This window comes from Lepidochelys kempii, chromosome 10 (assembly GCF_965140265.1).
Source record: "Lepidochelys kempii isolate rLepKem1 chromosome 10, rLepKem1.hap2, whole genome shotgun sequence".
NCBI lineage: Eukaryota > Metazoa > Chordata > Testudines > Cheloniidae > Lepidochelys > Lepidochelys kempii.
Window position 1 is genome coordinate 36581375 of NC_133265.1, and position 13918 is coordinate 36595292.

General features: G+C 46.4%; 1 protein-coding gene across 6 annotated transcripts in view; it reads left to right on the top strand.

The window, feature by feature from the left end:
* LOC140918455 (ankyrin repeat and fibronectin type-III domain-containing protein 1-like) overlaps positions 1-13918 on the top strand; it is a 576229-nt gene that overhangs the window by 121188 nt on the left and 441123 nt on the right. For 2 of the 6 annotated variants that reach the window (XM_073362895.1, XM_073362898.1), the window contains exon 1: positions 13455-13617. The exons of 1 other annotated variant lie outside the window; for it this stretch is intronic. The gene's annotated coding sequence lies outside the window, so the exon portion shown is untranslated. Of the gene's footprint in view, positions 1-13454; positions 13618-13918 lie in introns of those variants that run through there. 3 more of the 6 variants (XM_073362893.1, XM_073362897.1, XM_073362894.1) reach the window with 2 other exon arrangements.

Genomic DNA, 13918 nt, shown 5'->3' on the forward strand with positions numbered 1-13918 from the left:
TTTAAGGTGCCACAAGTCCTCCTTTTGTTTTTATTTAATGTACTGTAGCAAATAGCCATGCAGTGGTCAGGGGATGGAGAGAGGAGACCTATTATCTGATTTGTATGGTTCTTAGAAATGTATTAATACATCAGTCAATTTGTGAACGATCTCCTGTGACCGGCAGTTAATGGTGTTTATTGACTAGTTCATGCTGTAGCTTTTTAATATTCCACAGTGTCAATTTGTAGAGTTAGAAACTGTCTGCTCTGTGTAGTTCAGCTGGCATTGATGTACATTCTCTCTGGTAATTAGTTTGGCTGGTGGAATATCCCTATTGCCCAGGCCTTGACTCAAGCCTGATCAATCAAAGGCAAATAGATGGTTCAAAGCTCTGCCTCTCCCCTGCTACAGGGATAAAAGGGCTGAAAGCTGAGAAAATGGGGTAAGAAGATAAAACTGGAAAGTGAGCCAGTCTTGAGAGACGAGTAAACAAACAGCACTTAAACTACCCCCTCCCACCATGGTGTGTTTCAGGCACACAGAACTGTGCCTAATAAGCACTAATAAGCACTAATAAGAAACCTGGGTGGTGCTGTTCTGCAGAACCATTTCTGATGAAGATCAAGGCCTCCCAGATCTGCTCATATCACAATCACAGCTCTGCCAAACTGCTCCAGCTAATCCTCCCACCATTCTGTATAGCTACACCTAACACAGTGTGTGCAGCTGGAGTGCATGCAGATAACTCCCAGTGGTGCTTGCCAGCTCCAGGGGGCAGAGTGAAGATGGTATTGGCTGGTGCCTTAACTCTTTTTAGTTCCTGTTTTTCAGAGGTTTGAGTTTTGCTGAACTTGACACCCTGGAAGGGCACGATATGCCACTGGACAGAGGACCTCCTTCATAACACAGTCCAAAGAACCTCACCCTAAACTTTTGCATCAATCTGGTAACTTCTCTCTGAACTAGAGCATGAGCCCTTTAAACAGAAGTATTTCAAGGTGTTTGGGGTTTTTCATAACTGTTCAAACTAGCACACAGGCTCTCTGCTTTACTGTTTTTATTCCCATGCTGAAACTTACAAATTCTGCACCCTTTTCCCTTTCCCCGCTACGTCTGGAGAAAGGCTGATGTTTAGGTGAGGGAGGAACTTGGCAAGAAATAAAAAGGCAGGCAAATGATGACCAGCCAGCTTCAGAGAATGAGAGATCAATAATGATAAGAGAATAAAAATATCAAAGCCAGGAGAGTCAGGATGTTCTTCACCACTTTGGGCTGGAAACTAGATGCTGCCACAGCCTTCACCATACGCTTCCCTTAGGTTCCTAAGAGGTCCTTCTTCCTCCCCAAACAGAAGGCTGTAAATCCCTACACCTGTCAGGGAGGGGGACAGAGCAACCTACTCCACCCTTCCTTCAGGGGATCCCTTTAGGGAACTTTTAAAAGAAGAATGGTGAATTGTCGAGGAAATTATGGTAATATAATGGATAGAATTTCTAAGGTTCCAGTCACTGTAGTCTCTAAATGCTATAGTCTTAATGTATGCTGGCTGGAGGGTCAGCATCTCACTTCACCAGCATATCCCCTTCCAACTCGAAACAAGGGTACAAATGTCAGCCTAACCCTTTGGGTCTGAGCCGAACCTCAAGAAGGTGCAAGTGGCAATAAAGAATTGTGGTGGTGAAATCCTATGAATTACGTACAAGGAATGGAAACTGATGGGGAAATGATAGAAGCCATCTGCTGCAGACCATCAGGACAGGAGTGGGGGACAGGGATGGGTGAGGTGATTCTGAAAAATTTCTTGGCGGTACTCGAAAGCACAGGAAACAATACTTCTAGGCAACATCAGCTACTCAGATACCTGTAGCATGTGGTTCCTAAATTATACAGAAATCAACTTCCTGATCCAGAAGGAAGAGAACCTAACCAGAAGAGCCATCTTGGATGTACCTTTGATTGACAGGGAGGAACTGATTGGAGACCTGAGAATAGTAGGGAAGCCTATCAAAAATTAAGATGGGAACAAGTAATTCTTTATTAATCCATCCAGTTTATTGCTTATGGTTCTGTTACTCTCTAGATGCGTAGGTTTCTTTCTCAATGCTGACTCTGTTATTTTTCTGGGGACTGTAGATAGTCTGTAGTAATAGAATAGTAGAATAGTAATTGCCAGGATCACTTTCCTTTCCTTCGTTAACTTCTTTTTACTACATTGGCTCCTCCTTCAGTGCAGAACATCCTCCATTTGCATAATTTCTCAGAAAACATTGTTCATGGTTCAGTAAGCAGTGAACTATTTTCTTTGACTAACGGTGCTGGTGTATAACTGGATTTGTGTAGTTTGGGACAAGTCTTGGTTGCCTTGCTCATGTAAAGTAATGAGCAGGATTTAGCTCATGTGCTCAGTTTCCCTTCCCTTCAACTGGTCAGTGCTGCTTTACAAAGTCTTCATTACTTCCTAATTGTGCAAACTTCTTTTCTTGTAAAGGAGCTTAGTGTCTCAAAGATTGGAGAGCTATTAATTTAATCTTCCCCTCTATTTTTAAAGGGACCAACTTTCCTTCTCCTTCTCTAGTTACCAAAGCCTTTCTCATTTCTCCTGCCCTCCCCCACATTTAACCACTTTGGCTGCTACTAACTTATTTGGTTTTTGTGCTGACCTTCTCTCTCGCTTGCAAGGCTGAACTAGCTGTGTATGCATTGTTCGAGGGGAAGGAAGAAGGGACCTGCTTTGGATGGTGCTCATCCTCAGAGTAACTTGATAACAACTGTACAAAGTTGTGGACCAGAAGCGCCCTTTCAAGTGGAGAAGAAATAACTTTATGGTGAGAGCTTTCTGGCAAGGGACAGCAGCAGCTCATTCCCAGTGATCTCTGGGGTTGAGAAGGAAAGTAGAGTCTCCTTTTGCCACACTGGCAAGGACTAAAGGCTGATGGATTGCTGTGGGCATCCATGCTGATTGGATCCACTTACTCATAGTTGCTGTTCAGCACAGTGAATGCTGACTCCCCTCTTGTTCTCCCTTTCTCTCTGTTTTATGTCAAATGATGCCTTTGCACCCTCACTGAATGCTTCTTCATGGAAATGAATTTTGAGCTGATCTCAGCCATAAATATTCATTTGTATCAAAGGATGCATGCCATACTGGATTCTTCTTACCATCGAGCAGCAGTGGGTCAGGAGCTGAGCCCTCTGATGCAGGTATTTTGGGAAGTGCAGGGGAGGCGTGTGGTTGGTGGTATGGTGCTGACACCTCCACAGAAAACAAATGTGGAGGATAGCATTCAGGAAGGAGAGTTCAGTGTTTTAAAGGTGTTGCTGTGATAGACATTTTACTCACCTTCAGGATGTCCGGCTTGTGTTTCATTTGTAGGAAAGTGGCTCAAATTACTCGGTAATTGTGTAGCTCTGAAGCCTTCCCTGCACAGTTCAGTGCTCTTTCTGTTAGAATGAGCTATTGTAACTATAACTTGGACCATGCTACAGCAGGATTTGCTGCCGTTTGCTGATGGAATTATAGAGTACTAATTTTACTACATGGATTCTGTTCCAGCAACTTGTCAATGATACACTAGGCAAATTAGTAAATTAATGTGGCTGTTGTAATACCATGTACCAGCTCTGAAATTCATACATAGTACAATATAACTGATAATTAAAGTGGAAATGCCTGGTGATACTGAAATTATAGTACATCCAGTACTCTATACTTTTTATTATAACTCTTAATATTTAGCACTTGCATAGTGCTTTCCATCATCAAAAAAACCCACACGTGCTTTTTAACTTCTGCTTTCATTTTCTTCGTTTGGAGTGATTTTCAGTGTTAATGAGTGAAAGTTTGGACAGTATTGGTTACAGGAGTGCAAAGTGCAGGCATGCTTTTGGCAAGCTTCCATCCTAGCTCTGCCAATCCACACGTGCCCTGGCTATTTCAGTGCTGATCTTCCACTGAGCTGTGCCAAATAAGGCATCTTATCACTAAGGGCTAGCAGGTAAGCATTTTCCCCAGTGTTGTACTCACGGAACTGTATATATATCGCTGATTCGGCAGTGGGTTTGTGTTGATGTGGTTCTCACAGAAGAGACGTCTTTTTGAGTAATTGTCAGCTAAACTGAGTTGCCTGAAGTTACGCTTTAAGTTAGTACATGAACGCATTTTGCTGTTATGCTGGTGTGTAAATTCAGAAAAACAACAAGGAGTCCGGTGGCACCTTGTTGTTTTTGTGGATACAGACTAACACGGCTACCCCCTGATACTTGTAAATTCAGAGTAACTCCATTGAGTTCAGTGCATTGCTTCAACTTTACGCTGATGTGCGATCACAAATTGACACAACAGCCTGTATGTTTGTGCTAAATATGCTTGTACTTTCATATGCCTCTAAAAGACAGCAGCAGCCACTCCAGAGTTGGAGGTAGGCTGAAGTCATCACTTCTTTCTTTTTGTACCAGGCAATATGTGTGTGTTTTTCCAAAGAGAATGAGAATTGAGGTGTTCTAGGTTGTAATGAATAAATCTATTTGACTGTTAGCTATAACACCTAATGATGCAGGAAATTTTTTTTTACATTTGAAATAATTCAATATCCCTGCACTCTTCTCCAAACTGCCAGAAGCCTTGTAACCTGGATTTATCAAAGAAATGTTGAATGGCTTGTATGTTCTGTGTTTCACAGTCTTCTGTTCTACTTTTACTTAAGCTTTTCCCTGTTGAACTTGCTTCTTTAAGCAAATGCTGAACTGTGCCCTGCAGACCTGGTTCACCTGTTGTAGGAGCATTAGGTTAGGGCTGTGATAACTGGTTAGGGATTCTGCATACAGAGCCTGAAGGAAGGAAATGTACAAATGGCTTCTTGATTTCCTCATTGAGCTTCATGTGCATAAGAACTGTAAAGAGGAGGCAGTCGCTTGATACAACAACGGGGTTTTGTCTGCTGGGATGTGGTAAAGGCAGAAACCTCAATGCAGTGCCTCATCCCCGTAGCTCGCTGCAGTGTGTTTCAGAGATGACTCGGACTGCAGTGCTTGGAGCTCCGGGAAGGAGTCTCCTCCAACCCGACTTAACATTAAAAAAGGGAGCACTTTGTACCACTGCTGTCAGCTCTGGCCACCCAAGCTGTCACAAAGCATTTTGTCAAATGCTGCCTGCACTTCGTAGAGGTGATAAGGATTGGAGAGGCTGCATGTATGCCTGCGTGCTTCTGTTTATGTTTAGGATGGAAAGAGATGCCAGCAGCACACCATGCTGTTGTGTTAGCACTCCAGAAGCCTGCGTTAAAAATACTAGCAATGCCACTGGTAGGATGAGCCAGCCCTGCTCTGCTCAGCAATGGGCTTATTTATCAAAAAGCCTGCTGTGATTTTTAGTGAGCTCCATCCTGGAGGCAGGTGGCTGTACATCCAAGTTTACATTTTAAACAAGCCTAAATTTTATATGAATGTGATTAAATATTTTTAAAAGTCCAATTAAAACAATGTTAAATCATTGATTCTGTGCCCCATTCTTGTTTCAAATATGCGGCATTCACCATCTTCTGCCCCAGGCAGAGAGTACGGTGTTGGACTCCTTTCTCTGACCCCCCACAGTGTAGCCTCATTCTTTGGAAGGTGTTTTTGTGCCTTTCCCAGGGGCTGAACATGCTGCTTCCACAATGCTCCCTGATTCTGCCTACTGTGACAAAGCTCTGTCCTTGCCTCCATGGGTCCCGCTTTTCCTGGCAGATTTCACTAGCCTCAGAGGCTCACTGTGACCCTGCACGTAACCCTTCTCTCTCTAGAGACAAGGGTCACAGTCTACTGAGCCATTTTCATCATAAGCCAGCGAGGGAGGTGAGGAGAAGTTATCCTTCCTTGCACAGTCTCTGTTGTCTCCCAGTCTCAGTGATTAATCGGGGGCAAAGGTGGGGGGAGGGGGGAGCCCGGGCCCACCCTCTACTCCGGGCTCCAGCCCAGGGACCCTAATAGTATCAGGTATGGTAGCTGACCTTTTAGAAACATTACATGTACAATTCCCTGGGCTACTTTGCCCACAGCAGCCCTCACTTCCTCAAGCTCCACTTCACCCTTACCTCAGGGCCTCCTTCCTTGTGCCTGATACGATGTGTACTACTCAGCCTCTCCAACAGCGCAACTTCCTCCCACAGCTCTGGACATGCACACCTACCTGACTAACTGGGAGGCTTTTAACTAGTTTCAGCCAGCCCCTGATTGGCTTCAGGTGTCCCAATCAACCTAGCCTTCTCCCTGCCTTCTGGAAAGTTCTTAATTGGCCCCAGGTGTCTTAATTGACCTGGAGCAGCTGCCATTTCACTTATCCTGGTACCAGGGATTTGTTTAGCCTGGAGCTAATATATCTATCTCCCACCACTTTTCTATAGCCATATGGCCTTGCCCCGTCACACTACATAGAGATTGTGAGAAGTCACACCTAAGTTGTCCCATGTGATAGCAGAGAGCACAAGAAGTAGCAACCTGGAAGGCCAGTTTAATCAGTTCCCATTGGATTCATAAAGCCCTTGTGTATAGTAATTCTACATGTGTATATAGTGCCTTCATGCCTAAAGATTCCAGAGTGCTCTACTTGATGGCTATATAGACACAATATTTTAATTCTCCTCCCCCACTTAAATCTCTGCACTTAACACAGAAAGCCCACTCTGGAGTGAAACACAGCAACTGTTTCACAGCACACAGCAATAATATTCAAGTTTTAAACAGGAAATGCACGAGAATCAGTTTAAACTGTTAGGGGAACACAGGGAAATTAGAATTTGGATAAGACCCCGACTCATATAAGAAATGAAGTGGGGATCAAAATATAAAAATAAAAAGTCATGAGTACCTGTGGTCAATTAAGTACTTGCAAGAGCACAGCACCCCCTACCACCATGTTAGGTCATTGCCTCAGCACTGACTTAGAGAGGAGTGCTGTGCTGCCTTCCTCTCAGGCACTACAGTTACTCCTGGGGGAATTCTGTGCCCCTACAGATGCACAGAATTCATGTCCCCCACAATTTCTTTTCTTCTCCGCAGAAAAAGGACTTTCTGAAGGGGAAGCAACGAGAACAGTCATGTGACTTTCCCCAGCAAGGTGTTTTGGGTGCCCAGGGCAGCGAGCAGAGAGGTAAATCACTGTGGGACAGGGGGCAGGTTTGGGGAAGACCCAGCTGGTGGTTCCTACCCTGTGCCGGGCTCAGCTGCTAGTCCTGGCTGGGCTGTGGAGGACGGAACTTCCTCTTTCACCGCATGGCATCCGGGGCCAGGTTAGACCCACCCCCAGATTTCTCCCCAGATTGTAGGAAGCTCTTCAAAATCCAGCCCCCCTTCTGCACCCATCGCTGCAGGGGGAGGGATCACAGTATGGGAAGCTGCTCCCTCATCCACCTAACCCCCATGCCTCCAGACCCTCCCACCAAGCCTCAACCTCCCGCACACCCAGAACCCCCCCCGCCACCCTGACGAGACACCTGCACCCAGATCCCCTCACCACCAAGCCCCAACCAGCTGCACCTGGATCCCCACCCCACTGAGCCCCTAACATCTGGGCCCTCCCACTGAACCCTCCACACCCAGACCCCCCTGCTGAGCTCTATCCACCCCACACCCAGACACCCCCACTGAACCCCAACCACCTTCACCTAGACCCCCATGCAGAATCCCATTACCATTGCACTCAGAACCCCCAACAAGCCCCTGTATGTCCAGATTCCCCCCTGCACCTGGATCCCCCACTGAGCTGCCTATATCAAGATTGCCCCCACACAGAACCCTCTCAACCCACACCTGAATCCCCCCATACTAAAGCCCTCCACTCTTGGCCACACCTGGTGCACCTGGCACAGAGGGACAGGGTCGTGGGGTGTTTCTGGGCAAGCCCGGTTCTTTCACTGTGTCAGGGTTGGGTGTAGCCTCAGCGCTGAGTCCATGTCCTGGTGGGGAGCTGCAGAATGATCTTCCACCTCTGGGCAGCCAGTGGCCTGTGCTCCCCAGTGCCATGATGGAGCCTCCACATTTATTTGACAAATACAATTTGCAGAATTTTGCAGAATTTTAAATTATTGTTTGCAGAATTTTTAAATTTTTGGTCCAGAATTTTTAATTTTTTGGTGCAGAATGCCCTCAGGAGTATATTATAGTGAGCGATCTGTTGGTACTGAAGTTGCATCACATAATGCTGAATTATTCCCCTTTTTAACAACAACAACAAAATTAAGATACTAGGCAAGTAGGTGTTGCAAGGAGGGGAAGGGAATGTGTGTACATATAAATACATGCTTATGTGAGATAGGGCAGGGGTCCAGCTTTTCATCCCTCCCATTCAACCTAGATACAATGCCACTAGCAGGGCTACTAAGAAGGCTGTGTTGTCTGTCTGCAGCATATGTTTTACTGCACCTCTCAGTGCAAATCCTGGGTGACTCTAGATGACCAGTGTCAGCCTGAGGAGCACTGACTGACAGAGATGTGCTCTAGACAAAATGGAGGAGGTGATGAGGGGAATCAGCTGGAAGCATTGGCAAAGGTGATGTCCAGCACAGTGAGGGAGTGGAGGTGCCATTTATTATTAATGGTTACTTGTATTACTGTGTTGCTAAGGAGCGCTAGTCTTGGACCAGGACCCAGTTGTGCTAGGTGCTGTACATACACGGAACACACAAAGTCTCTGCTCTAAAGAGATTTGAACAGGTTTGTACCTTTTAGGAGTTTTATTACATCCTGGACTGCTTCTGGATGCTGTGGTGGCAGTCATGGCCAGGAGTGCCCCGTTCCGTCTAATGTGGAGAGACCTTTCCGCAGGGATGAGACCCTTGCTACCATTATCCATTTCTCAGATTGTAAACTGCTCAGAGCAGGAACTGTCTTGCACAACTGGGTGCTGATAATGGCCTCTGGATGCTACTGGAAATAATAATTCATTCCATGCCTTTGCCGCCTCGAGAAGAGATCGCTAATGGGCTCTGTATTAAGCTATAGCTTGAGACAATCTGAAAATGCTGCTTGCTTATTAAGTGGTGCATATGCAGAGATCACATTACACTGGTACACTGTAGTCTGCACTGGATGTAAATACATTGCTGGTGGAGTTTATTGTAACCTCGAAAGCCCTAAGTTGTCATGGACCTGCTTACCTAAGAGACCACCTCTTTCTCTGAGATGCTGCTTCACGTGAGATTAATAGAGGTGCTTGATCTGTCAGCCCCCTGGTTTGAATAAGAGGAGATTGCTAGCAGGGTCTTTTCAGGTTGGGGTGCTCTGCTTTGGAAGTCAATTCATTCCCCTCTGGGTAGCATAGAGCTTGAATTTGATAATCTTGTGGGCATGTTGTAAAGCTTAGGTTTTCTTTTGGGCATTTGGGGAGTGGGCTGGTTGAGGGATGTAACCTGGCCTGTTTTGGGGTGATTGTTACATCAAGCCACTGTTTTTTGCATACAGTATGGGCAGTTTGTCAAGCATTTTGTGGATTTTAATTTGTAGAATGTGCCTAGAGCCAAGAATAGCTGCAAACATTTTTGAATGAATGAAAAAGAAAAGTCTTCTTACCAATATAATCACTACATATATGTAAAGTAATTAGAAATGGAAGTAAGAGCAGCTCCTTTTAGAACTATATATGTTTCCTAGCCATTTGTTCACTCGCTGTGTTCTGTTTCCTTTTGTAGCACTGAAACTATTAATCCACATTTGTCAACGGGTGATGCAAACTCCAACTTTCAAATTGGCAGGACAAACAGGGAGCACCTTTCCTGGCTGATCCTAGAAAAGGGGAAAATGACATGTCTCAAAACTCGGACTTGAGCTTTCTTTAAGGATCAAAAAAGTTGATAATTAATTTTTTAAAAAGATATTTATTTTTGAGGATCACACCTTCAATTGCAGTGTAGACATATCCAAAGGCCATGGATTTTCTGTATCTTTCCTTCTGTGGTCATCTCTTCTGCTTTCTCATTGTGTTTTCTTTCCTGTCTTCCAGCTCTGTTGTATTTCGCTTCTCTCCTGTTCCTCCATCCCCTCTTCCTTTGCCCTAGCCTCACATGCTTGTTCTATGACTCTGGTCTCCATACTGTATATTCTACCATTCTCTTCTACTCCCTGGCACCTACAACTTTCCCAGGGGTGCAACCAAGATTTTCTTAATGAGGGGGCCCAGGTTAGCTGGCAAGTAGTAGAGGTTATGTTCCGAGTGTGTGTGTCACTCTGGCTCCTTATACTAGTACCTCTGGAAGAAAATGAGGGATGAAGTTACTCCATGCAGCCCTGGGAGGTAGCAGACATATGGATGTATTGCTCAGTGTCCTGAGCTCTAAAAGTGTATGAATCATGAGTCAGGCCCCCAATAATCATGAGATTTTAAAATAAGAAACATTGGTTTCCTTTAATTTTCTCTCTGATGTTGGAACCTTTAGTGTATTGACACCAAGAAATTTGCAGGATTAGATCTTTGTCTGGATACAAAAACAGCCAGAAATCCAGCAGTGAACATTTAAAAAGTGAAGGGGTTCTGGAAGGGATATGAACCTTCATGCTTGTGCCTAGAAGCTGACCTCTAAATAACGTAAATCAGGAGGAAATTTCCTCTGTGTCTTGGTCATCCCATAGCTACCTACTATAGCCTTCTTTTCACTTTCCTCTGAAATATCTGGCACTGGCCACTGCTAGAGATGGGCTAGATGGACCATGGGTCTGATCCACTATGTCAGTTCCTGTTCATGGGAGCTGCATGTGCTCAGCCTCTCTGCTCATCACCTCCCTTGCTCTATTTTGACTCCCCTGGTAGAGTGGTAACCAGCACCCCATGAGCTGGGACTCCACTGAGAGCAGTCCCAGCATCTCTTTGCTGTTGAGTCCTGTTCAGCAATGTTCCCTCTAATTTTTGACAGACTGTGTGCGCAAAAAAATGTCTTCTGTGCAAATTTTTGTGCGTGCGGCGTTTCGCCGTGTGTATGGGGTTTAGGATCTGTGTGCACGCGCACAGCTTACAGGGAAGAGTGCTGTTGAGTGAGAGTGGCAGGAGCAGCCTTGCTCTGGCTGTGGCAGAGCCTATGGTTTCCAGTCCCTGAAGGAGCATGCTGTGAACACTCATGCATCCTGTGCCTGCCATGAGACAGAGCCAAGCAACAGGGTTGAGGTACTATAAAATAAATTGGTTAGTCTCTAAGGTGCCACAAGTCCTCCTTTTCTTTTCGCGAATACAGACTAACACGGCTGCTAGTCTGAAACCTATTTTCAAGCATTGTGCTGCAACCACAAGGGCTAGAAACGTATTTTCTGTATAAATGAAAGCTGAGATTCTTGATTGCAGGAGCTGCGGCTTTAAGAAAAAAGCTCCCAAGTAGTGTGCGATTCATGATAAAATCCGGCAGTTAGCAGCATTGGATTTATCTTGTGCAGTATTGCCAGCTGCAACAGCTCAAAAATGAGTCAGACGCCCAAAATCACAAGATTTTATTTTTTGATTATACATTTTTGGCCTGTCTGGATTTTTGATCTCCCCCTCTCCACCATGTGCGGCAGTTAGTGACCCCAACTCTCTCAAATGCATAAAGTAAGGTAAGGTGCAGGTGCTCCCCCTCAACTCCTACATCAGTTCTGCCCTCCCAGCCTCTCCTCTGCTCCTCCTGCAGCTCCTGGGGGCGGGGGGGAGGGTCTGCAGCAGGCTCTTCTCCTGCTTTCAGGCTTGGAGGGGCAGCTCCAGGGGCTTGTCACCCCCTCAACCCTTTCCCAGGTGGGTGCTGCAGGGAAGGGGACAGGAGGAGAGCAGAGGAGCCATCCCATTGCTCCCAAGAAGTGGAGCTGTTCTGAACTGTGGAGTGGGGCAGAGTGGAGCTGTCCTGAACTGCTGGGCTCTTCTGTGAGATTGGTGTTGGCTTCTGGTGGATGGGTGGGAGAGGAGAGCTTTGCCTGTCCTCCTGAAGCAGCTCTGATTGGCTGCTTGTCCCCAGGAGGTGAGGCAGTGAGGGAGGCAGCCAATCACTGGGGATTTTCCCCTAGCAGGGTTGAAATTTGGGTGGGGGGGGTGTCTTTCACATTGGCCAGATGATCCAGCCAGAGTTGAAATCCCTGACGCCAGGGAGGATTATGCGAGTTGACAGCCCTGTCTGGGGGCTGTGTCCGCCCCTCACTGTGCTGCACCATCACTTGTTGAGGGGAACGCTGGGGCTTGGGTCAGTCTGAGCCTAAGAGTGGGCATACTGGGTCAGACCAATGGTCCATCCATCCCAGTACCCTGTCTGCTGACAGTGGCCAGTGCCAGGTACTTCAGAGGGAGTTAACAGAACAGGCAATCGCTGAGTGATCCGTCCCGTCGTCCACTCCCGGCTTCTGGCAAACAGAGGTTAGGGACAGCTAGAGCATCAACTGGATGGGTTTGCTGTAGAGCAGTGCAAGGCAATTCTCTCCCCGCCTTCCCTCCTTTGTACACTTTGGGGCTCCCAGGGCCATGTCTCCCAACCCAGGCTGGTCTGGGGAGAGGGTGTGGTTAGTTTGAAACCCCCGTGGGGTAGTAGATTGTGTGACCAGTGGGTTGGCACAGGCATTTTTTCCTGCTGTGATTTCAACCCAGATCATTGAAACATCCCGAGTTGACCCCATCCCTCCTTTAGGCAGGGTATTATGTAGTGGGGTGCCCATCTGCCTCACACACAGACACTCAGAGAGAGAGCTGGGGGAGCATTTCTCCTTGCAGCAATGCCGATGAGGAGTGCAGACAATTGAAGAAGGCTCCCCCGAGAGGCCTGTGTTGCACATCTGTCCTCCCGTCAGCTAGTGTGGAGGAGGATGAGGATGACAGGGGTCTCAAAGCATCAAATTAACCTCATCTTGATATTCTTCTCTCCTGAGCCTGCCTGGGAATGTGTGTGTGTGGTTTTAAACTCATCCCCTCCCCCTTTGCCCTTTACATAGTTCAATAGAAGATAGTTTCTTCTGTACCAGGTAACAGTTCTCATAATCCTCCAAAGGTCTATCTGCTTCCCGCAAGCCTCGTCTGCCTAGAAAGAGCAGGCATATTACAGCTTTCATGTTCAGTGCAGAGCAAATAGTTGTCCCCTTCCATGTCTGTCTGTCTCTTTTATTTTTTGGTTCCCCTTTAAGCTGCTTCTCTTCCCCCCCCCCCCCCCCCAGTTTCATTCTGTTTCCCCTGGACCGTATTTATTTGAAGAATTACATTTCATTGAGGATGGTAATCTGGCAGTTGATAAGAGGGGCAGACAGAGTGCTCCTTGTGTGTGTGAGTGTGTGTGTGAGAGAGAGATAATAAACGCTCTGTCTCAATCCATCTTTCAGCAAGTGAATTGACTTGAAAAAAAATTCCTGCACCATCCAGGCAGAGGTGGAGCTGGTTTTTGGCGGGTGCGTGGGGGAGAATAGATTCCCCAGCTGTAATCCTGAGAAGTGAATAGATTCCTGAGCCTGCCCTCTGAGCTCATTCAATATTAATGGGAGCGAGAAGATATTGGGAAGGTTTTTCTACCTGCTGTGAGGCATGTCACTGGGAGCCAGAGAGAAAGGGACAGAGATTCATTCAGAGATGGCAGAGGAGCTGGAGCTGCTGTCGCTGCTGCCACAAGAGACCCTCCCAAAGATGCTTGGCTGAAAGGAGCCAGCAGGTGCTTTCTGCACATCGGATTAATTTGGGTTGATTATTTATTTATTTATTTACCTCTTGCTCTCTTCCCCCCTTGATTCCCCTCCCCCATTCCTGCTGTAATAATGTTCAGGCATCTCAGCCAGCCCAGCGGATGGTGGATCAGGCAGGGGAATTGTGCTGGTGATTTCTGCTTTGTGCACAGGTTTGCTTAGGGGAAAGCAGGCTCTATTATTTATTTTATTTTTGCTAGAATAATCTCGCTCCCCAGAGTCAAGGTGCAGGAAACAGAGATGTTAAAATACAGACAAACCCCAACACAGAGAGGACCGTTGCTTTTAAAGAATTGCA